The sequence below is a fragment of the Anoplopoma fimbria genome, chromosome 13 (assembly GCF_027596085.1).
Source record: "Anoplopoma fimbria isolate UVic2021 breed Golden Eagle Sablefish chromosome 13, Afim_UVic_2022, whole genome shotgun sequence".
In the NCBI taxonomy this organism is placed as follows: Eukaryota; Metazoa; Chordata; class Actinopteri; order Perciformes; family Anoplopomatidae; genus Anoplopoma; species Anoplopoma fimbria.
In genome coordinates, this window is record NC_072461.1 from 23,620,756 (window position 1) to 23,645,617 (window position 24,862).

The following is a 24,862-nucleotide window of genomic DNA, read 5'->3' on the forward strand; positions in this document are numbered from 1 at the left end:
GCACTTGAAGCATCGTCTTGCAGCCTTTTCCCACAGTTCTAAAGGACGCAGCGTTTTCACAGCTCGCTTATACTTTCTAAGGCTAAAATTAAACATGTTACATCATGACTGGTGTTAATTCCACCTATGAACACTGTGAGAGCGATGACATTAAAATAAGTTTAGTAAATATGTATCTACTCGAATAAAAATTGAGTGACTTTAGGGTGATTTCGACAGATTAAGATTTAAACACAAAACATGTGATGAATGTATAAATATGATTTACTGTTACACATTCAACTACCTAAAACCAGATTGCCTTGCTCATGGGCCCTGGCGGTGGAAAAATTGAGTCACCTGTTAATCCACCATACTTCCCCTCATTGTGCAACATGTGCAGTATTCCTGGAGTATTATTCTGCCCAAGGTTTGTTGTGTGGAGCTTTGGTGCAAACTATTTAGGGGGAAAAGCACAATGTAAGCATAAAATAATCTGAAATAATGATGAGGGTCAAGTAGGGTTTTAGTATCAGGTAGTAAGATCAGGTCCTGTGTGAAAGCCCTTATCATGGCAGTTTGTAGTTTCTTTTATTAATGCATATTCCCAAATTCACCCCCAAAAATTGCATTAAATGAAAACACAACAAGGCCCATTTCCACAGTGAACACAGTCCTGTTTTAAAGTTTGTGAAATTTCAATAATCTAAAAACATGCTTATGTTAGCACTTTTACTAAAGTATTTTGCTGACAACATGTACTTTTAATTGAGGAAAAAAATGAGTTTACGTGTTATGAAGCACATTTACCATACTACTGTTTCTCACAGGATTTGACCTCCATTTATGCTACTTTATATTTCTACTCCACTTCATTTCACAGGGAAGTATTGTCCTTTTTTTAACAGCTTTAGTTACTTTGGAGATTTTATACACAAAACATTTTATATTTTATATTTCATTCGATCATTTGTTGTAGATTAAACAGTGTATGAAGTAATTAATCCACCTGGTCACACTGCCAACTCGTCAACAAATTGAAAACTCAATCGCATCATTATTAGATGATCAGACAATCAACTGACGTAGTACAAAGGGCGGCCGGGAGGTAAAAGTAGATGGATCAAACAAACACAGGACTTTCACCAAGGAGATTGTAGTTCGTGTCCCGTTTGAAACTAATAGCAATATGTAATTCATGAGTCATGAGAGTGGTTTGTCACTCAGTAGTGACATGAGTTGTTGTTCAGTGAAGTTAACCACCACTTTTCCGAAACCTAACTGGTGGTTTTGTTGCCTAAACCTCCTTAGAGCATCATAGTTTGAAGCTTAGGGCCACGGACCAAGCGTCAGTATTTGACAATTTGAGAGTGAGAAAGTGTTGAGTCAATAGCTCCACAACAATACAATAAAATGTACTATCCATCCATCTTCCATAACCGCTTATCCAGTTAAGGGTCGCGGGGTGCTGGAGCCGATCCCAGCTGTCAATGGGTGAAGGCAGGGTTCACCCTGGACAGTTCGCCAGTCTGTCGCAGGGCTGACATATACAGACAGACAACCATTCACACTCACATTCACACCTACGGGCAATTTAGAGTCTTCAATTAACCTAACCATGTCTTTGGACTGTGGGAGGAAGCCGGAGAACCCGGAGAGAACCCACGCTGACACGGGGAGAACGTGCAAACTCCACACAGAAGGTTGTCTGGCCCGGGAATTGAACCCGGGCCCCTCTTGCTGTGAGGCGACAGTGCTAACCACTACACCACCGTGCAGCCCATAAAACGTACTAAATAAAACCTTTTAAACAATCCGTCAAAACCCTCACGACTCGTTCTGCCTTCAAAGGTCATAAACCTTGTAGCTCTAATGTTCCACTGTCATCCCCTGTATAGTCATCTACCTATGGATGACTCCAGTCATGTCCTGTTACCCTGACATGCCACGTACATAGTCATCTAGCCTTGGAGGAATACACAGAGCATGGCAGTAGCCAGGGTCAGTATGACTAGTCCTTGACCTACAGAATAGATGATTTGTAAGAGAAATGGCAAACTAATGGCAGGCAATTTCAAAGGAGAAAAAAATCCCCCCAGAGGGATTTTTTCTCTGTCATTATTGGCACTACTACTAGAAGAGAAGTGCCGGAGGGGCCGTAACTACTTTAAAAAACACCCTCTTGGGCATAATTTATTTTTTATACTTCAGGGGAATAAGCCGTGTGCAACATGAAAGGTGAAAGAGCAAGAAAGATAAAAATAAAGAATAGATCACTGGATACGACTACATTCACCATAGCATTCTAGTTTTTGAAGATGTGCTTTATTTTATTGGATGTATTATGTTCTTGACCAATCAGTTAGAAGTGTTAGAGGATGAGATAAGTGACGCTGAGCCGTACCATCATATCGACATGAATAATTGAACAGGTCGGCAAATAATTTAGGGATCAGAAGGAAGAGGCATCAAGAGAATTCGTAACCCCATGACTTGAAAATGTGATATAATATATGCATTCTGTTTGACTGAATACCAGCACTAATGTTTGTGTGGCGTTTTGAGTCATTGCTATTCAGATTGGGACCCACCGGAGACAACAAGCAGCTTTCACGATCAGACGCTCTTAAGATGACCGTGGCTTTTTGTTGCTTCAAGGCCTAGTGCATCTTTGGAGATTTCTTTCACTCATTACAGCTATTGTATAATTCTGTATTCATGTGTGACACCCCTGACTCCAATTTTATTTTTATTTTTCTTATCGCACAACAACGTCTGAAAAACGGAATTCAGCCCGTTGTGATTTTTTGCCTTTTTCAACAAAGAGCACGATATCCTCTCGGCTCCGAGCAACAACCTTCACTCTGACTTTGGCGTCCAGTTGGAGAGGAGAGATCACTCATCCACTGATAAGATTCTGCTCCGATAAGAGAAAGATATCTAGTGAGCCATCTCATTCTCGCCACACAAGGTCCCCAAAGGAATCAAAACTTTGCCTCTTCGGTAACCTCTCGAGAGGCTTCTCGGCTTTCTGCATATTTTATTCAGAGGCATTCGGAGATAAAGAAAAATGTGAGGAAAGGTTGGAGGGGGGGGGGCTTTCATGGATTGAAAAATGGACCATGCAGTCATCTGAAAATAGCTATTCAGAATAGGTTTGTCGTGCAATTTCTGCATTCATGGGGCTCCTTGAAGGTGCTCCGTCACCACAGGAGAGGCCTCTACCTTGAAAAGACAGATTTGCCCTGTAGGAGGCAGGCAGCCATATGGAAGATTCTGCCTACGTACAATTCATCTCTCCTTCAATCAGTGCTATGTTTTGGTGGAGCGAACTTAAAAAGGGGCTGAAAACAAGGCTCTTCCCATTTTGAGCTTCATCAGATGGGGATATGAAGACGTTTTAATGCCTACTCCTAAAGGAATAGTTTGATATTTTGCAGAGAGTGAGATGAGAGAATCACTGCCACCATCATGTCTCTGGGGTAAATATCAAGCTTCCACCAGCAGCTGTTAGCTTAGTTTAGCTTAGCACAAAAGCGGGACGCACGGAGAAAGAAGTTGTCTGGCTCTTCCCAAAGATAATAACAATTCACCTTACAGCACCTCTATAGCTAATTCGTGAACACATTTACATTTTGAGCTGGAAGTACTATGAGGCTGATTTGGGAAATGGGAAGCAGGTGAGTAAATAGGCGGGAAAATCAGGTGATGGGAATGTTGGGAAATGGGTCACTACAGGGCAGGGCGGGATTATGTGCAGGATTATTTCTGAGAAGTACTTTCCTGGCGTCTTGTTGTCACCGTGAGGTTAAAAGCAGAGACTGCAGGAGGTTCATTTGCACTTCAAATAAATAATCCGGGACATGACATCATTTAAAACCAAATATGTTTTACACTTTGGTTTTTGTACAGATTAAACACACATTTAACATGTTAATAAGGCTAGCTGTTTCCCCTTGTTTCCATTCTTTATGCTAAACTAGGGTACCCGACTGCATAATTAAATAGTGAAAAGTGGAATTTGTCCTCCACGTGAATCACAATATGTCTATCCAGATGTTTTAAACATCCAATCTAATATGTCAGACACAAATTATGACTTTGATGAGCAGAGACAAACAAATGATGTAGTCAGCGACTTTCTGTCATTGGTTCATTTTCGTCAGACTATAAACGTGTAAAGATGTGCTGCTTGTCAGACGTTAACATTTGTCCTTTTAATCCTCCCCCAAAAATAGTCCAAAAATATGAGGTTGTTTCTTAGATTCTCACCCATTACCAAAAACAAAAGAAACTGTTAATGGGTGCTAGCTGAGTTCAGGTGACTAAATTAAAGGTGTAAATGCTCTAGAGTTCACATCAACTGCACCAAACCTGACAGACTGTGGTGTGAATGCACTTTAAAGGAAGGTAACTAGCTTGATCTAAATTTGTGCAATGCATCCAGACAGGTATACCGAGGCAGACCTACTTCGTTTTTTAATTCATAAGTGAATACTCATCAACTGCGACTCCAGCGACTGAGGAGATCAGATTAAAAATGAATAAGGTGAATGTGATTTAATGAATAACATCATTGAGCTTTGCCTCAGCAGCATGGCATTTAAAAAATGAGGGTGATTATGTTGATTTTTTTGTTGTTGTTATATATATTTTCTTCTCTTTCTCTCTTGCTGTTATTTTTCACGGTGAAGGGAGGTATTATTGTGACGGATCAGTGTTCTTTAGTGGCCTCAGACGCCCAAAGTGAATTACACACTGCATTACATATTCATGACCTCCGATCAATAATGAGCCACTCACTGGACAGTTAGAAGCTGTGCAATTGAAATGAACACAATTAATTTGAAACCTGACTTAAAAACATGCCAGACTGGTTTTTTTTCTTTTTAAAGCTCCACTAATTAATACTTTTTACATATTAAATAGAAAAAAACAAACTCTTCAGCTCTAGGGAGCTTTTTATTCCACCTCTGCTGATATGTGTATGTCAGCTAATAAGTAAAAAGACACTACAGTACAGAAATGTCGAAAACTGTTTAAGTTATTAAAAAGAGTTGAAATAGTGTGAACTAAAAAGCAAAAAAGTTATTTTTTTAACTGTAAATGTCCCACTCAGTACTGTGCATATTATGTTGTAATTTAATGTATTAATTCATTTGACCGCCATTGACTCATAGTTTAGCAACAGTAACTAGGCACAGCAGGCCTGCAAAGCTTTGGATTTTGGCACATGTGGTGCAATGTGATACTTCTATGGTTTTATTTTTCAATTGTATAATCTCCCACTCATTACATAACCAGGTCACAGGTCTTTCTGGAAAAGCATGACATGTTTGGGAAATAGGCCTGCGAAAAGGAGCTGACCACAGCGAAACCATTGTTTGCTGTGCTCCTCTTATGTTTTTCTGGTGTTTTTTAATTGTTGAAGGGGGAATTCACATCTCATATCATGATAATTTAATGTAGGCTACTGACTTTGAAAGAGGGAAAGAGAGAGCTTCTGTTATCTGCATTGTTGACATGTTGTTTTTTCACTGTAGTGTTGACAGAGTGTTTTGTTTTTTGCATCTTTGAGACTGTGCTTTCCCATGTTTGTACAGTGTTTGTCTTTGGCAAACCATATTTTCTGTTGATCACATTTGGTTGCGCATGAAGATGGGAAGCAGGGAGAAACATCTAGTCGAGCTTTGTTAGGAAAAAATGCAAAAAGTTCAAAATGTAGCTATTGCTATTTTTAATTGAAATACAGATACTGGCAATAAAAAAAGATGCGTTGGGTTCTATTTCAGTCTCACAGCTCTCATCAACCATTTCCAGCAGCAACTCAGGTATTTGAACCAACAAGCTAACAAGTTAGCGCCCTGGCTGTTCTAGACACTAATCATTTTCTCAGAGTTGGTGGAGACCAAAATGGAGCCACAAGAGTGTACTTAAATGAATGCTAACGTTTCTCCTTCTCTGCTGGATGCATATTGGCAATTTTATATGGAACAATATGTCTGGGCTATGGCTGTTTGATATTCGGGTAGCTCTTCTGTAATAATGTTTCTAGCTAAAACCTGTGTGTGTGTGTGTGTGTGTGTGTGTGTGTGTGTGTGTGTGTGTGTGTGTGTGTGTGTGTGTGTGTGTGTGTGTGTGTGTGTGTGTGTGCAGGGCTCACAGACCCTGATCTAATGGCCAACATTGTGTATAATTGCAGCAAGATAAACTTATGACCCCCTCACTTCTTTCACTGTTCCCCAAACGCTGCCTGCCCACCCACGTGAACATCTTGCTCCCTTTCAACATCTTGCTCCCTTTCAATGTTATTAGGGGCGATTGAGCATGAGACATTTTCTCCTCTTTATGGAGGGTAAAAAAAATGAGGGAAAATGGACGTGATTAAAGCCCATTGATTGTGAGATGTCTTCACGAGGCATCCAGGAGTGCTCTATGTGATTGCCGATGCCTCATTTAGAGTGGAGAGGAGGGGATAATGGATTCCATCTTGCCAATCGCACCTCCTTCATGGCTCGTGACGGGATGTCATCAGCTTGATGGTCGGTCGGTCCTCCATTGTGACCTCCGTTGCTGCATCCATAGGAGCCTTTTTCAGGGTCTCACAATAACTGACAGCACAGCCGGTGAATAGGTAACAAAGACACATCCTGCTTCCAGAGATTCAAAGCTAATAAAAAGAGAAAAATGTGCCAGACCATGATATGATACCTCTGCTTCCATTAGCTTTATTTGAGCTGAGTGCAAAAAATTACTTCCAATTAGAGTTTCCTAGACAACACACTGGCTATGCATAATAATATTCTTTGTCTCTCAACCCCGCATTCTCACCCACTGTTTTTTGCACTTGTCAGGAAATTGTTTTGCCTCTCCCCTGGCCTTTTCAGAGGTAATTTTGTATGCAGCTATGTCTGGGCTATTGAGAAAGGCAATTTGTTTCTTGCTTTCTGTGTTCTCGCATGTGCAGAGCAGAGACACAAAGAACGCACATAAAAAAAACTCCTCGTTGATTCACGTGTTTAGATGTGATTTTTGAGGATCCTTTCTTGTTTTTTGCACTTTGCCTCAGTTAGAGATCGATGGTGTTATTTATGACAGATTATTTGTGATGTGTCGTGAGTGTGGAGATGAGAAAGCAGCAAGATGTCTCCCGTGCACCAAGCGCCTGGCAGCGCAGCATGCTGTGCTGGAGATGCCGTGTCCCATGGAACACAACATCTGTTTCCATTAGGTCCGATTATAGCAACAGACCCGTCTCAGAATACATCAACTCAATACAGGCGTTATCGGCGTCGCATGCTGATGACTTCACTTCCCATCTGCCACGGTTTGAGTAATGGCAAAAAGAAAATGTCCAATTCATTGGAGAGTGAAATGCAATCACGTAAACCTCTCGCAGTGGAAGCGCATCAAGCTGCGGTGCTTAATCTAAGATTTGTCTGAGGATTGCAAATACGGCCCTCAAGTAATATTTGAGGAGTTTCCAGTCTTCTAGATAAAAATATACACCATATCACTTGTTTATTTAGCAGCTAGTATCTATCTAACACGCTTTCAAGCAACATTTTTGTGTTTCGAAAAGAGCAGTGGCATGTTTTGTTGTTATTCAGCTATTAATTAAGGTGACCGCCTCATAGCTTAGCAACCGTAATTAGGCACAGCAAGTCTGTCAAACTTTAGATTCAGGTGCATGTGGTGTGCAGTGTGATACTTATACAAGCGCAATGCTTATTCATGACCATGCCTGTTGTGGTCTGCAAGTGACCGTCATGTGTATTTATGTTTTACTGTGGTGTAATCTTTTCATTCACTTTTCCGGAGGTGTTTCCACCTGGGTGACGCCTGTGTACTTGTCGATTGTGTTTGTGCCCCAGTATTTCCACGACTCCGACTGGCCCCTCCTTCTTTTGGAATCTGGTTCCAGCCTCCAATCATCGGTCTGATTAACCGGCCCGGCTGCTAAAATTGGTTTCTCATAAAAGCCAGGGCGGCTGTGATTTAAACTGAGTAGTCCGCCTCTGTGGCTCTCTGGTATTGTTAGCTTGTCTGTTAGAGAGCTAACTTGCTAACTTAGGTAAAATGTGAAGGTTAACTTGTATGAAGCACGGAGGGATCTTGGCAAGATTAGTGTGTTCATTCATTCATTTATTTATCAGTTCGGCACCACATGTAGTTGTTTGACCCTCGAGCTCAACACTAGGTTTCATCAGGTGGGTTCATTTTACAAGGGTTAATTTTATTTCCACAGGTAAGATAAGTGCAGCCAGAGTGTTTCATTTAGTTTATTTTACGGTTTGGCGCCTCTCGCAACCCTTCCCCTTGTTTCACGCCTCACCTAACTTTATACATATTGTTTTTTTGTATCCTGCTTTCGAGTAAAAGATTTATAGCTTTGCAACTCTTACTTTTGGTTGGTACACTAAACATTAAACATTGACAGTTTTGTTGCTTCCCTTTCTCCTAGACGCCTACAGGGTTGTAACAACGCCTAACACATGGATCAGCATCTGGCGAGGGCTTTTTACCTCCAACATGCAGCTTTCAGATTTTTTTAACATGGCAAAATCGACAGCTGTTGGCTGGAAATTGGAAACCTGCTTTTGTCTTCCTCTGTCTAAAAACAATCATATATTGTTTTAAAAAGTACAAGTTCTAGTTGTAATTTCTAGTTGTAACGCTTGACAGCAGCAGCAGCAGCAGGAACTAAGGGGGGTCAGGGCTTTGCTAATGGTCAACATGTTTCAAAATGTTATATAAATATAATTCATCATATATAATAAGATAAACTATAGCTATAACCTCCGAACGGGATGATGTTGATCTTTTGTAGGACAAAATAAACATTGTCCAGTTGTCGTTTAATTCTCCATAAACCTACATTATAGCAATGCAAGGTCAAAAATATTCAACACCAGACCCCAGACAGCTGCAGGCTTCAGAGTATAACCGCCGTGGCATTACGAACGCTGTCCAGAAGCTCTCTGCGGACGTCTGATTGACTGAGGCAATGTTTAATGATGCTGGTGTGTAATGAGGGTTGGCATGAAATGATGCTATTTATATGCAGCAGAAGCACTTACCTTGTGTTTATGTCATAATATAACCGGGATGTTTCTCTCCTCAACATTTCGTCCGCTGCAACACAGAGGGACATAACAGAGAAGCGTTTGTGGAGAGTGTTCAAAGGAACAATCCAATCTTTGAAAATATGTTGGTGCGGTTAAAAACAGCTACTGGAAATGTTTTCTGAATGTCTGTTTTGTTAAATGTTTCTAAGGTTGAGGAAATTAAGATACAACATCAAGATGTATCCAATTCCACTACAATGTAACCGGCTGCAACCTCTGAAAAGGCAAAAAGGGGAATAAAGCCAATCGAGAAATGCCTTAAACTTGTATTCTATTTAATGGCCAGCAGGGGGCGACTCCTCTGGTTGAAAAAGTTTTGATTGTATAGAAGTCAATGAGAAAATGATTCTACTTGTCACTTGATTTATTCCCTCAGTAAACATTTTAAACATGAGTTTATGGTCTCAAGCTCCAGTTTCAAGTCTTCTTCAATACAGCATGATCTTCTTTTAGTAAATTATGATCCCATTTAGAGTCAAATAGACCATAAAGCACGGTATGCTTTAGGGCGTAGCTACGATCTGGGAGTCGTCCATGTTTTCATCTTCCAACTTTAACCCTTTCACAGGGTTTTCAGTCCAAGAAGCTTAATTGTAACCTTTTTGCTTGCCTTAAAATGTCTTATTCAGTGCATTCAGCTCTGAGAATTCAGTGTGTCGATTTTGCACATTCATTTAAAAGTAACTGGAAAGGTGATTTTTTTTTTTAAGGCACAGAATGAGGACACTGTCATTAGTTGTATCACAGGCTGCAGTTTAATCAAGCAACAATTGAATGCAGCACTTGCAGCATTAGCATTCATCAGCCACACAACCAGGACAACTTCTCTTGTTGGCTACCTTAAAGTAAGTCCCCTGCTTTGAAGTGATAGAAATCAAAGGTGACATTTAGATAGGGTTAATTATATGCGGGGGTTGGATTAATCCCAAGACAAATTAGATTGCAAAGACGTCAAGCCAGCTGGCGCTCATACCAGAAGGTTCTTTGCAAAAACATAAAATAACCCGTAAAAACTGACACCAGATGTCCATAAGAAAGGTGACAGAGTATAAATTAGTGGATCTGATCAACTCCACCTTGTCAGTAATTCAGAAACACTCATCATAGCTGAGTTCACTGCTCTAATCAGTGGGTTTAAATAGAAATCTAGGTCTATTAATGTGGAGAAATAATTGGCATTTCTTTCCACCTTTATGATATTGTTAATGCTTTCTCTACCCAAGGGCCACGTTTTGTATCTTTATAGAGACATCAGCAACATGACTGGGGATGACAGTGTGGGTCTGTCTGTTGCTGTGGTTTTTTATTAGAGAAATGTCTCAAATGATTGGGTGGAGAACATTTGGTCCATGCGATCGCATTCCCCTCAGGATGAACGGTAATAACTTTGGTATTCCCTAAACTACTGGACATTTAATGCTGTTTATTAGACTAATAAACTAATTTCCTGAAGTGTTCTCACTGGCAGAATGATGATTATAGAGAGGCCGATTGGCAGACTGCACCACCGCTATGTCTGAGTCAGAGGATCTGAACTTGCTGAGAGGAGGCATGGCAGAGGATGCCTTCATTCAAAGATTGAAAAGCAGCCTGATAGCAAAGATTTCATCAGTGATGGAAGAAAAGGATGCAAATCAGGACCAAGTCCAGCTGTGATGCATTGACTGTAGCCCACCTGACCTGACCATATTGTTAAAAAAGAGGGTTAGTTTTCAATATGACACAAAGATATTCACATTCTTTCCAGCATCTTCATAGACTAAAATGACTTTGACTGGCAAACTGTAAAGAATATGGCCCTTTTCCACACAAGGCAGGGAAATTCAGCCTGGTAATTAGGTTCATAGATTAGACTGTAAACTCATCACAACCCATAAACATTAAAACGATGCGGCAGTAAACATGCCATCCCTCTATGATTGATTCAAGCAGTTGTTTAGGCCAGTTAGCAAAATAAATCATCTCCCCAATTGACCCTGCGCTAGGCCAGTGAGAGATATTCCAAAGGTAATAATGGCAGATTTCTGGAATAATCACTTTGAAATGCCATTGAGGAAATGGGCTTAAATATGCATTTGAAAGCTACATTCATAATACAATTTCTTTGGTTGAGTACTGTAAAGGAAAGATGCCATTAAAATCATGAAAAAGCTCACAGGTGCCAATTCAAGCTTGAGCCACCCGTCGTCATGACAACTCACATTTACCACAAACATATTTATTTATGACTCCCTATAGCTTTCCCAATCTAATACAATGTATCCTCATACAACGATTGGTTTGATATCTTACGAAAAGTAACTTTTTTGCTGCATTTCAAATGCAACTAAAGTCTTTTCAAAATTAACTTCCATCTTCATAAGGAAATCTGCTAGGTTTAGGCATCAAAACTACTCGGTTAGGTTTCGTAAAAGATTGTGAAATACTAAAATCCGCAAGTTACAGGACAAATAAATCAATGTTTACTTCTCATTGCACACGGTGAACGAACAGCATCATTTCGTAGGATATCTACGATTATGGCGCATTTTTTCATAGTTTTAACTACAAATACTGGATGAGACCAGCCTGAATATGACAAATTATTCTGCTTTTCCAATTGTTTAAAGTGCGCAGGGATATTGCTTGCACATTGTGGGCTTGATCCTAACAAGGGGTCTCACACATTAAAAATAATTCATATTCAACTATCTTTATTCGCTTACATGCTAAGCTAACTAACGTTAATACTTCGGAGCAAAAGGAAGACTTTTTGTTGATCTTCTATGGATTCAGCTCTGATTGAGTTCTTCAACACTGTTTAATCCTTCTCCGTCATCTCTTTTCTTGCGATAAATATGACACCCCTCTTTAAAAAAAACGTAGGATATCTGTTGTCGGACTTGCTTCCTGCTCCTTGTTAGACTTGTAAACGTAGAATTGGACATTTTCCGCTTTAAGGACGGGCTTAACAAAGAGTCAGTTATCATTCAAAACCACTGAAAAATGTGTTTTAACTGCAAGGAATTGAATTTATCTGAAAATGTGAACTTTTTTTCACCTGCATGTGTAAACTCACTAAAAGGAACAGGACTTTGGATGCCATGTGTTTTTAAAACCTGAAGGTCAAACTGCCTCAGACACCTTTTAAAAAGCAAACAACTATGAAAGAAAGAATCGCAAACCCCAGGAGAAGTCTTTGTGAGGATCCATCAGAATATAAAAATCCCATGGTTAGATGTTATTGGACAGCAAGGCGTAACACCACTCTCCAAAAAACAGGTATAGCACACCGATTCACACTTCAATGCATGCATAAATATACCAACCCTCTCTTATAAAAGCGAACAGCATTTGTTGTGTGTCCCATGTGAGTACAGTATCGGATCTTTGTCTCGGCTTTAGCAGGACTGATAGCATCGCAGAGGATCTACAAAGGTCACAGCTGCTGCATTATCGGAACGTTACTCACCTTTTCTGTGAGAGGAAATTCTTTCGTCAGTTTTTTTTTTTTCTTCTTAAAAAGGACTACATTTTGCTGTAAATTAGAATAATCTTAATGTATTAATATTGTCCTTTTTGTTTGGGGAGAAAAAATGTACCTCTGACATTCACAATTAAAAGCAATTAGGAGGATCTCACCAAAACTGAACGCTTTCTGCCTGCTTTTTTAGACTTTTCAGCGCAATTTGCAGTGCATATAAACGTAACGTAAAAGCTGCTAGTTAGGTACCATGTTTGTTTTGGTACAAGAACATGCTAAAATTCACATTTTTGGGTCATCAATAGCCAAGGGAATCCACATATTGAGTCCTCTGTAACACCTGAGCACTATCTGTTGCCGTTGTGAGGGCAAAGAAGCAGGTTTCACATAAAAGAACAAACAACATAACTAAAAACAAAACAGCAAAAAGTTAAAAATAACAACAGGAATTTCAATAACAATACAGTTAGCGTAAAGGTATGGATTAAGTGTCGAATTCATAAATAAAAATATGAGTCAAATGATATAAATTCTTAGCTAAAATAAGGCGTTTAAAACAGTTTAAAATGTTAATTTCACTTCCTGCCTTTGTGTGTTTTCCCGCCACTTTTGATTGTCTGCCCTGATTAGTTGCACCTGTACCTCGTTAGCCCTGCAGCCAGCAGACCTCCTGCTCACCTGCTGCCACTCCCTCATTAGTCACTCTCTATTCCTACTAGACCAGTTTTGTTTGCCCGTTACCTCCATGCTGTTACCTGCCTGTATCTGTGTCTAACTCTCAGTCTGTTAGCCTTTTGTTTAATACATCTTTTAACTCCAACTCCAGCCTGCTTTTGGGTCCTTCCCTTGCTGCCTGATAGCAAAAAGTAAAGGGATGGCATTTGAAAACGTTAAAAAAAAAACTGGTTAAATACACAGTTTAGAGCAACGAATAAACAGCTGAATATTGCTTAAAGTTATGAATAAATGGTTAATAAGTCCAGATTGGTGGCCTTAACATTGACAGTTCAATTTAATGGCATAAATGAACACATTTGCAACATGACAAGTAGTGTCATGGAAGATTTATCTAACAGATATTTAAAACATATTAATTTAACTCTTGAAACATATCCATACATTGTCCACATTTGAAATGTGCTTTTACGGACACACAGACAGAAGTATCTACAAGCCAATCTTGACATTTATTTTGCAAAATGTGAAATTATGCCATTTTAAGTTACATGATTAGAGCAATATCTCTTCCAGTTTGATAAGGACACTTAGCACTCTGGAGACCACCTGCTATACAGCCCAGAAGGAATGAATACTTTAGGAATACATTATGTGCTAAATCAGATAAGTCCTTCTTATCTGCAGCTTGAATTTTTTCTGGAAAGAAATGTATTTTATTTGCTCTATCATAGTAATATGTAATTGATCTGCTGAATACAGTAGTGAACAATCTCTGTGACCATTATCCTCATACCTTTTTCTGGTATATTGCTTCAAGGTCTGGTCAGGTTCAAGTTTTTTTTTTTTTCTCTTCCCCCGGTTTCACTGTCACATTCTAACCTTCTAACCCGTGTTTGTGCCTTGTACAATAGTTCTGTATGACTAAAATATGATGTGGGGTCAGGTTGCATTTTGTTCATGTTTTGGCAGTATGAGTCAGACTCAAGTAGGAATGAGTCATAAAGAGGAAGCTATGTGCTGGGTTTAATGCAAAGTTTGACTCTGTAGCTACAGTGCAGTAAAAGAATGTGACATCTATCTAATCGAATGTGTCCTTTAACCTTTAAACCTCTCTGGGTTTGTTGAATTTAAAGTTTGTAACATTTTCAGACAAAATAGAAATCTAGCACTCGCTAACCAGTATTTATGAACAATGACTTAAGTCTGTTCCATAACTTGTTTATAAGAAGTGGACGTAGTCGTTGTGACATCACCCATTTGTATGTGGATTTATGAAGCCTAAACTTTGGAATTTTGGCCGGTGCCATCTTGGTTTTTTTGCAACAAGCGACCATATTTGGACTGCAAATAAGTGACAAAGAGATGTTATATACTCCTCTGGTAGTTTATTTTACTCTAAATGGAACATAATTTGCTAAATGAACATCATGCTGTTTTGAAGAAGACTTGAAACTAGCAATAATTAATTTAGGGAATAAACTCAAGATTACAATGTTTACTGAGGGAATAAATCAAATTAGAAGTAGGATTATTTTCTCATAGACTTCTACACAATCTGACTCCTTTTACAACCAAAGGAGTCGCCCCCTGATGGCCATTAGAGAGAATACAAGTTTAAGACACCTTGAGCATTGGCTTCACTTTTCAGGACCAGAGGTTGCCTCCTGGTCTGTACACAGTGCATCATAGTTATTTGCACAGAAAATGGTATATTTTGCATTTACGGCAACAGTGTTTGCGGTAATTTGGAATAAATAAAAGACCAACTAGATATGGATGAGCATTAAAAACCTGCTAGACCAAGAAAAGATCACCACCTACAAATGCAAACTTCCCAGTTCAATGAGAATCTCCCAGATGAGGTTGAGGTGGATTGGTGGGTCAAAAAAACGCAGGACTTTCACTCAGGAGACCGCTATTCGTGTCCACTTGTGAATAATAATAATTGACAATGTATGTTCACCATTTTTGGGGGAAAAAACTAAAAAGATTATTTTTGTGTTTGACAAAATCCTTATTTCAGTCAGTAACTACAGAGTAGAAAGGACATTTGTATGTAGCAGAAGGTAACCAGAAATGGCAGCATTCATGTGCAACTACCTTTATTACTGTCTTAAAGTACATCAACAAATGAATCCTACTTCACCCATAAGACTGTAGCACAGTATCCAACAAGTACACGGGACTTTGGCCAAAAAACATGTCGTACTGAGCTTCTCTCTCGCTGAAGCTCTCAAAGTAATTGCAGCACCATGGACAGTGACAAGGGCTCGCTCTCAGGAGACTCTTGTGTAATGCATTTCTGCTTTGTGTTTTTTCACCCTGCTTTCATAAGTGCCAGGGTGCTTCCATTTCTCCAACTCCTCTGCAGAACAAGCAGATCAACTTCACAGCGCCAGATGTTATGCCAAAGCCTTGAAACATGTTTGAGGTGCAAATAAGTGCTCATCTACAGCTACAGCGTCGCCTTTTCTTTTAAAGGATCTCTGTGCATAAAAGGCTTCTTCTGCCCTCAGCGATTCACTCTCTGCTCTTTTCATTTATCTGTTTTTGTAAATTACACACATATATATATGTTTTTATCATCATAGCTTTGCTTGAGCGCTGCAAATAGCGTTGAAAATAAAGTTGTTTGTCTGCATCTAAATGTAATGATTTGGAGGTTAAGGTTTCCTTTTCTGTTTTATCACCGGGTTACACTTTTATAAATAAATGCAACAATTGGCTTATTAATAAACATATGCTGACAATGATTCATTCCACCATCCTTCTGCACATGCAGGTCGCATACATTTGAACCTACTTGTAATTCAAATCTGTTAAACATATTGCGGTAATGATGATGCAGTGCACTGCAGATATGTTCCTCCATAATAACTCAGGCCGTTGCTTCGGGCTCATTCCTCTGCCGTTATCATCATTATCCCCAGGTTATCCATCAGATGATTTGTATTCTTAATGAGTTTGGAGTGAATTAACACATGTAGTTATTATTGCCTGGTAGACTTAATGAGCACGGAGTCGACCCTCGTGAAATGCACTTGTTAGCCAAGTCCCGTGGTTGTTTTCAGATCCTTTATTGAAGTAAAAGTAGTCCTGCTTTCGGAGAATCCTCTGCATTGTAGAAGGACGTTTATTGAGGTTACTTTGGTGTCAGTGTTGGATTATGGTGACATTTTATGCATGGGTGCTTCAGATGCGACTTTGCAGCCCCTGGATCCTGTTTATCACTCTGCACTAAAAATAATGACAGGAGATAATTAAAATACTCATCATCGGAGCTGTATGCAAAGGTCAGGTGGCTCTCTATTTCTGTAAATTGTGATAACTTGTGTTTTGTTTATTCAGAAGGCCCTCACTGTCTTTGTACTAAATTGTAATTTAGTACAAAGACAGTGAGGGCCTTCTGCATCGTTGTTATCTTTTAATCTGGGCCCTTGTCCAAAAAAAGCTCAAATGATTGCAGGTTAACCAAGTTTTGGAGTTCTCATTGTGCACCTGCAATCTCGAATATGCAGAACAATCTAAAGCTTACCTCACTTTTATTCTTAGAACAATACATTTTTTTATTTTATCCTATTTCACTTTGAATTGCTCATTTTTGTAGTTGATTGCTTTGAATTGCTTTATTTATGATTGAAGAAGTTTCTTGGTGACCATGATTGTTTATCAGTCATTGTTATTCAGCTTTATTGTAAATTAGGTATATTCCTCAATGTGTTTCCAAGTTAAAATATATTGTTGAATGAATGAGCGAATTTCATGAATTTATATCTCTCCTTTTTGTTAAATAGTGACTCATTTTACATGTTTGGGCCAAGAATAGTTATTTGAATCAAACCACATGAGAAGTTTAGAAGGGGAAGTATGTTCGGTGATACAGCTAACAACTCTTATACATCTAAAACGTGACAAAAGTCCTTGACTAGACATTGCTGTTTAGTAAGGAGTTCTGCTAACACTACAGGCTACAAATGTAAATGGACGCAAGCTACAAAAAAAAACACAAGAAAGAAGAAAATACTAAAAGCCTTATCCTTGAATGTCAGCATGTCAGATAAGTGATTGTGGCGATGCCTGTTGTGTGAAATGGGTGACAGCAGCTGTATGGCCTCGCCTGGAGTCACACAGTTCCACATATCAGCTGTTGGTTGCAGTAATTCGCAATATTGTGTATCAGTGCAACGATACAAAAGGGGAAGGAGAAGACAGCAGACCCCTGCCATGCAAACATGCAGGTTTCAAAGCATTAAATACATTTTTGTTTAATGTTAAAGGTGGTAATTACGGGATAGAGAGCATTTCTATTGCCTCTCAGGCGGCGGCTCAAAGCTAACGGTGCTAACAGCGCTAACAGTTCAAACAGTGTTTACATGAGGAAGAAACAGAGGGTGGGCCACTTCTGCGGATCAACTGTGATTTTAGCTGTAACCCTGTATGAACGCAAAGGGGCCCAGCTATGTCAACAAAGAAGAGAAAAACTCATATTAAAACAAACACAGATAAAGAACAACTAAATTCTCTATATGTTTACATTACAAATAGTTGTTTGTTGCTATATTAATGCCGGATTTAGTTTATTCAGACTGATTCATTTAGGTTTGGACTTCACTCACTGTGGACCTTAGTGAGGAAGAGATGGGATGATACAAAATAAAGTACTACTTTGATGACAAAATGAAACTTACTGAGGCTAGTTATACTTTGATGCTGTCACTTATAACACAGCTGGCTTTACAGAGGGGGTTTTCTTAAAGTGGGGAACTGGGACAGGATCCAGTCAGTAAAGTCTCCACCTGAAGCTTCATTACTTGAGCTGGGGTCTTAGTGGATCATTGATTCGCCCATGCAGCTTGCCGACACTGACCTGAAGCCTCTGATCACTGACGGGGATCAGCAGGGCTCATCATTAATCCTGTGCCGTGCTGCTTGCACTGCACTGCATTTCTCTCCTCTCGGTCTCCTGAACACAACAAAGACGGAGAGAGAAGGATGTGGTCCTCCACAGATGATGCGGTTGCACATGGGCCCTGTAGTTTATTTTGAGCCGGTCCCATATAGACCTTTTTACAGCTGATGTTATAAAGAATATGCATGTGGATGTTAGCAAGGGATGTGGCGCATTGCCCCAGCCGTCCAGAAAAATTAAACTATTAACTGCATCGAAATGTTTTTTTTTTTCTTTTTTCATTTTCACTTGCCAGAATCCATAGTCCCAAAAGCCCACTGAAGGTTACATAATTCCAACAGGATCACGACCGTTTCCCATATTAACTTACGCTAATTGCTTGGCGTAGATATTAAAAACGGATGAGTAAGTATTTAAAATTGATTGGAGGCTTTAAGGAGGACATCTCATATTTTGTTGGTGTTTTAAACAGCTGCTGTCACAACAACTTCAATTGAAACACCAGTGGCGTCTATGGGTGGGCACATTTGCATACGTCATCATTGTTTACAACCTGTAACTACATATACAACACATCTTCTCCTTCTGACGCAAATACTCACCAGAGCACCAAATGCACATGAGCCCACAGCTGAAAATAGTCCCCAACAAATGCATATTTGACTAATGTTTCTTACAACTAGAGTGCCCAGCTCCTTTGGGAAATTATTCGTCGCTATATTGGATTATGGGCACCGCCATCTTGGCTTTTTTGCAATAAACAGAATTGACCATATTTGGACAGTGAAGAACTGACATAGAGATACTGCTCTGGTAGGGTAGTGACCTGTCAATCACAAGGTCGCCCCTCCTTAAAGCATACACTGCTTTATGGTCTATTTGACTCTAAATGGGACCATAATTTACTAAATGAACATCATGCTGTATTGAAGAAAAGACTAGAAACTAGAGATTGAGCATAAACTCCTGTTTACAATAATTACTGAGATAATAAATCCAGTGAGAAGTAGAGTCATTTTCTCATAGAACTCTATACAATCAGACTTCTTTTTGCAACCAGAGGAGTCGCCCCCTGATGGCCATTAGAGAGAATGCAAGTTTAAGAGACTTTTGCATTGGCTTCACTCTTCAGAACCAGGCATTGACACCTGGTTGTTTTCAAAAGATTTACATCATCAGTGGGCAAATGTGCTTAGAGGTGTGAGGACAGACAAAGTAACGAAGGAGCAAAGTTGCATTATTTGTTTCTGTTATTCCATGGCATTGTTGACAATAGGAAATATGTATAATTACACAAGCCTTATCATTTGTTTTGGCGTGTAGTGGTGAGACACATTATGCAGTGCAAGTCAGAAAACTGCATTATTATGGTCATTTTGTGTCTTCCCCTTACTTTTCATGCTCATATCCTTTGTAGAAAAATATATCTTCCAGAACTGAATGTGAACAAACTGGAGTGCAGAATATGTAAATCAAAACGCTGCAGGTGGCTCAACAAATGGCTCCATCAGACATGCAGGCCTCCGTTCCCAAATCTAGAGTGCCGAGCGGCTTCAAACCTTTTAAAAGAACCACTCAAGAGTAGCTTTCAACCTGGCAGGGATTGAATGGCTGCTGGCTTTGCAGAGACCTAAGAGTGTCCCCTGATAAAGTCTTAAAAAACAGACATTGTGAAGCCACTGAGCACATATCCTGTTATAGCTGCTGACTGGTTTGGATAGGATTGAAGTTTTGAGCTCCCAAACAGGTGAGATTCAGATGGGATAAAGCTAAGTTTGCTCTCTTACTCTGTCTTTTCTTCAGCATCCATCTTAAGCATTGTTTCCTTCGCCTTCAGGGGAAAACACGTTCATCTGAAGATCGAGATTGCCGTTTTGAAGTTCTCCCCACTACCCCGCTGCGAACTCTATCAGCAATGGCGGCATGCTTGCATGCTTTCCGACACAGATTGTGATCAGAAAAGAAACACTTTTCTCTCAAGGATTTTTCTCATTGCAACATAAAAAGGAAGTATTTTTGTTTCGTTGCTGCTGTTTGTGAATTAAAAAGGCTTTTAATATCACTGCCTCAATTATATGATAATCAAAAAGCAGAGGGCCTCAACAACAATTAAGAGACAACTCTGGCAACAGAAGCTGATTACAGAAATCCACTCACTGTGCTGACAAAAACAAACTTAAGACAGTTTGGAGACTCCAGTTGAACAACAGGAAACAAGTGAGCTGTTTCCTCAACACTTTGAATAGATTCTCACTTTCAGTGCTGTTAAATCTTTTCCCGGTCTGCTTTCTTCACTTTAATATTGCTTTTTTTTTTTTTTTTTTTTTTTTTTTTTTTTTAATGAAACACGTAGTGTATATTTAGTCTAAATGTAAATGTGCCAACATCACTTTCGATTGAAGAAATGTGTTATACAGCATGCTGTGTGGACCACAGTGGTAAAACAGGTGAAAATATAGAAGATTAATATCTCTATGTTGAGTTCTCCATTTCCCTCATCAGCCCTAAAGTACATAGAGTATTTTCCAAGTGCACATTTCAGGCATTTAGCAGCTTTTACTTGGTGGAGACCAAAAAAGAGCTAAAAGAAGAGTGAATGTTGGAGTCGCATTTGTAAGATTAGCAGAAAGTTGAATTATAGGTGAAATGCGATATACTGCACATTCTGTGGCTCCCCCAAAAAGCTATAACTGCTTTAATGTGGGTTTTCCCTTCAGAAAAAGTCTTCAATAATCTACGTTTTATCAAATTTATCAGAATCTGAATGAAATTAACTATTCATAATTGTTTCATTTTGTCTATTTTGAATCTAGTTGAACCTGACTGGAATTCAATTTGCGGTATGTGTGGCTTGCAAAGGCATTTGGCTTTGGCTGCTAAATGGGATTTGTTTGCACACATCTTTATGTTTTCTGTAAAATAGGAATAAGCTAAAAAAATAAATTGGAAAATAACCAATGCTGTAATGTTTACATGTCTGTGATTTTCTCTTCCGCAGCCAATAAGACGGGTGTTTTGTATTTATAGCTGGCCTTTAGTCAGAACTGCATGCAATTGTAATAAAACAAAGTGTACCAGATTGCTCTCTCTCTCTCTCTGTATTTCGTGGAGGGAGCATTATGTAAAATGGTGAGTAAAATATAGCAAAACAAACGGTTTCTGAAATGTGAGACATTTTATCACCCTGTTCTCTCACATCTCTATCGGCTGCATCGCGTCACAGTGGTTCGGAGAGTTCGGAAGCAGGTAAGTAGCAGCAGGCAGCGGGTGTAAATGGAGCTCTAATGTGTTAAAGTGAGTGAGTTACTGTGTTAGAGGCAAAACAGAGCACTTACTTTGTGTGGAAATCTATTGCGGACGATAAGGAACAGGAGACCTGCTTCACTCCTGAAGCTATGCACTGTTTATTCATTTTGCCTCTTAACTAAAGAGCTTGTGGATCATTTGAGATTGCTGATGCTGCTGTTGTCAGCAGATTGTGGAGCAGGACAGTTTAGTGACTGAATGTGTTAATATTGTACTCGGTCTGTCTGATGTGTGTAGCCTTGACTGTATTCATCTCAAAATGTACACTTGTTATGGCATAAAATGGAAGGCGGACATGGACACACACAATGCTGCATTAAGTAAGGCTGACGAAGGATGATGCAATACACAGAGAAACTCAATTTAGTGAAGTTCATCGTATTTGTGCTTCCAAGGGAAATATTTCCAATTTAATAATTAGTAAATGTAGTAAATGCTTTTTTATCATTTTAATTAAACATTTCTTTAGGCTGTCATAGAAAACCTCCATAACAACCGACTCCAATCATTATAAAAAGTAAAGTAAAAATAAATGAACTTGAGACATCATTTTCCTGCTTTAAGATGTGTAAACAGGCACAGAAGATAAAACTGGTTGTGACGATCCATCTCAGCTCTAGTCCGTTCTATCAAACTGGATTTGTTATTCAGCACACATCCTGAAACACTCAGGAGCAACTGATGTGGTTTAATAAAATCTGTCGGCTGCAGAATTGATCACTGAAACCTCCGTCCTTTGTTTTGTTTGTCATTAAAGAGTATGGCGGCCGTCCCACTGGGGCTTGATATTCAATCAAATCGTAGGAATCCAAATGTCAACTTCACTTCAAAATGAAACTCAAGCTGTCCAAAAAAATTGGATTGTTTGTTGCTAAAAAAAACAATAAAGCTGCCAGAGAAGAAAAAACAGGTTCAACCTCTCTTTCTCTACCGTGATTATATTTTTTAACTCGGAGAGAACAAGAAAACAATATTTATGTGTCAAGCTCAGTTTTCTGCAGTTTGAATCCTCTCTTTGAGGTACTTTGTCCACCGACGACTAAAAAACACAGGAAATAAAACGGCCAGACATGTTTTTTTATTAATCGTGACCTTCTTTCTTTTTTTTTTTTTTTTTTTTTTTTTTTTTGATATTTATGTCAGTGGAAAAACCTGTAATGCTCTAATTCTGGAAGAACGTGCTCATTAAAAACACAGTGCCTGCTAAGACTTTCATTTTTTATCATGCTCTCTCTTAAAAGCAGCACTCTTTGTCTCTTTTCCCTCACAAACGGAGTCCTTTCGAGTCTTCTCCCCAAAGTCAGTTCTTATGAAAGCCACAAGCAATCATATTCTCGCACTTTTTTATTTTTTTATACTATTAATACATATCTCAAGGACAAAATCATTAAGTACAGCTAAGCAGTTCATTTCCCTCGCTGCACAGTTTAAATACCCCCTGGTACCTTTGTGTGGGCAGCTGTGTTGATTGAGCCCATTGAGCCCATTGAGCCCTTTGCCCAGAAGTTCACCCGGAAGAAACAGAAAAAAAAAAGTATTTTCTTTATACAAACTTCGTTCAGTCTCATTTGCACGCACTAATACTCTTAATTTCCACAGATGAAAAGAAAGAAGCCGTGGAAATGGTGAAAACTGCTTGTGTCAACATGAGGCCTCTGAGGGTGAGATGGAATTGTATATTATTATTATATATTATGCATTCAGATGGGAATGTCAGCACTGATCAAAAGTGGGACTATAAAAAACATATCATTGACTGAGCTGAAGAAAATATCTTCTCCCTCCTGTACGAAAACGATTGTCTGTGGTTGTCGGACATACCTTGCCATCGTGCATCAAATCAATAAAAACACTTTCTATGTCTAAGGCGCATGAGAAAAAATGTCTGCACAGGTTAGGCTATAATCATATCCAGCGGGCAGCAGTGCGCAGCATGTTCTGTTATGAAGATAAGACAATCGTAAAGGACAAAAAAATAAATAACAAAACCCACCATGAAATTCTAATGAAAGGGAAGAGGATGATTTCAGACGTGTGTCAAATACAATAAGGTCACATTATGCTTATAGCTACTTGAGTCATCGTGCAGGAAGAGGTGCAACAAGCCAATCAAATTAGCCATAACAAGAAAATGACAAGGTGCAGAGACACAAAAAGGATGAATTCCATCTTTGATTTATGTGAGGAAAGTACAGAAGAGGAAGGTATTTGGTTTATTTTCAGTAGTTTTAAGTTGGAGAATATCCTGAGCGGAAAGCTTTGATAAAATGAAGATTATATGAAGAAAGATTTATTTGATCAATATTGACTAAAATCAAAAGGCCCTTTTCCTTCTTTGTTTTAGTGCATGATGGGACAATTATGGATATGAGAAATGCAATCATGCTGTATATCCTGTATATTCTCTATGTTATGTATATTAAAGGTAACCTTCTGAGTTTCTGACCTGTAGTCGTGTTGTGGAATGACCAGGTCGCAATATTGGTTGAATGTTGTTAATATGCATGCACATGAAACAGGACTCCTCGCAAGGAAAATGACATCAATGATCGTTTGGCAGAAGACAACCCTTCGTTTAAAAAATGCACCTGATACGATTGCTGTTGGTAGGTAGTGAGACGATAAAGAAAGTCCAATTTTTTGTAACAGATGCATTCATCCGCTGCCAAACAGCGCCACAGTTTCATTTTTTGTTGCAACAATTGCAGGGCAGTTGCAACATACAGTGTTTACAGTGTTACTGAGTATTCAGTCATATGTGCTTTCACACTTTTGATTGGCCACTGTGGCACCTTGCAAATGACAATGTGTTACATTGCAGCATAAATTCTGGCTTTAACATTTTTGCCCAGAGCATCCCCTGTGTTACCAGAGGGGCCCCGTTCAACTGATTGATGGACCTGCAGGCTTAATGTTGTAAAAAATAAGGTTTAAATTACCCTATAATATTCACCTCAAAGGGATATCTAGTGGCCATTATGTATTATGATTCTAACACCAAACCTTAAACAAGCAGCTTTTGTGCTTAAGTGTAAGCAGACCTCACTCATGCAAGAAAACAGTGTAGGTGGACGGCAGTAATGCGCCAAAACAAAATTCAGAGAAGAAAACTGCAAGCTGATGTAAACAATGCTGCCTTCAGAGGATAAAAAAATCAATATTTGTTGGTCTTGAACAGGAAGGAAATGCTTTCAAGGACACTCGTGGTGACTGTGTTTGTTTACAGGGTACCTTTAAGGTGATTTAAAAATGATTTGGAGGAAGTCATTTGAATGAAGACTTTTTTATTGTCATATGATTTCCGCTCTCGCCTGGAATGTCTTATTGTGAATGCTCTGACAAGGCAACTGTTTTTTTTGCATGATTATGTGTTAATAATTTCCACAAATGAAAGTTTCT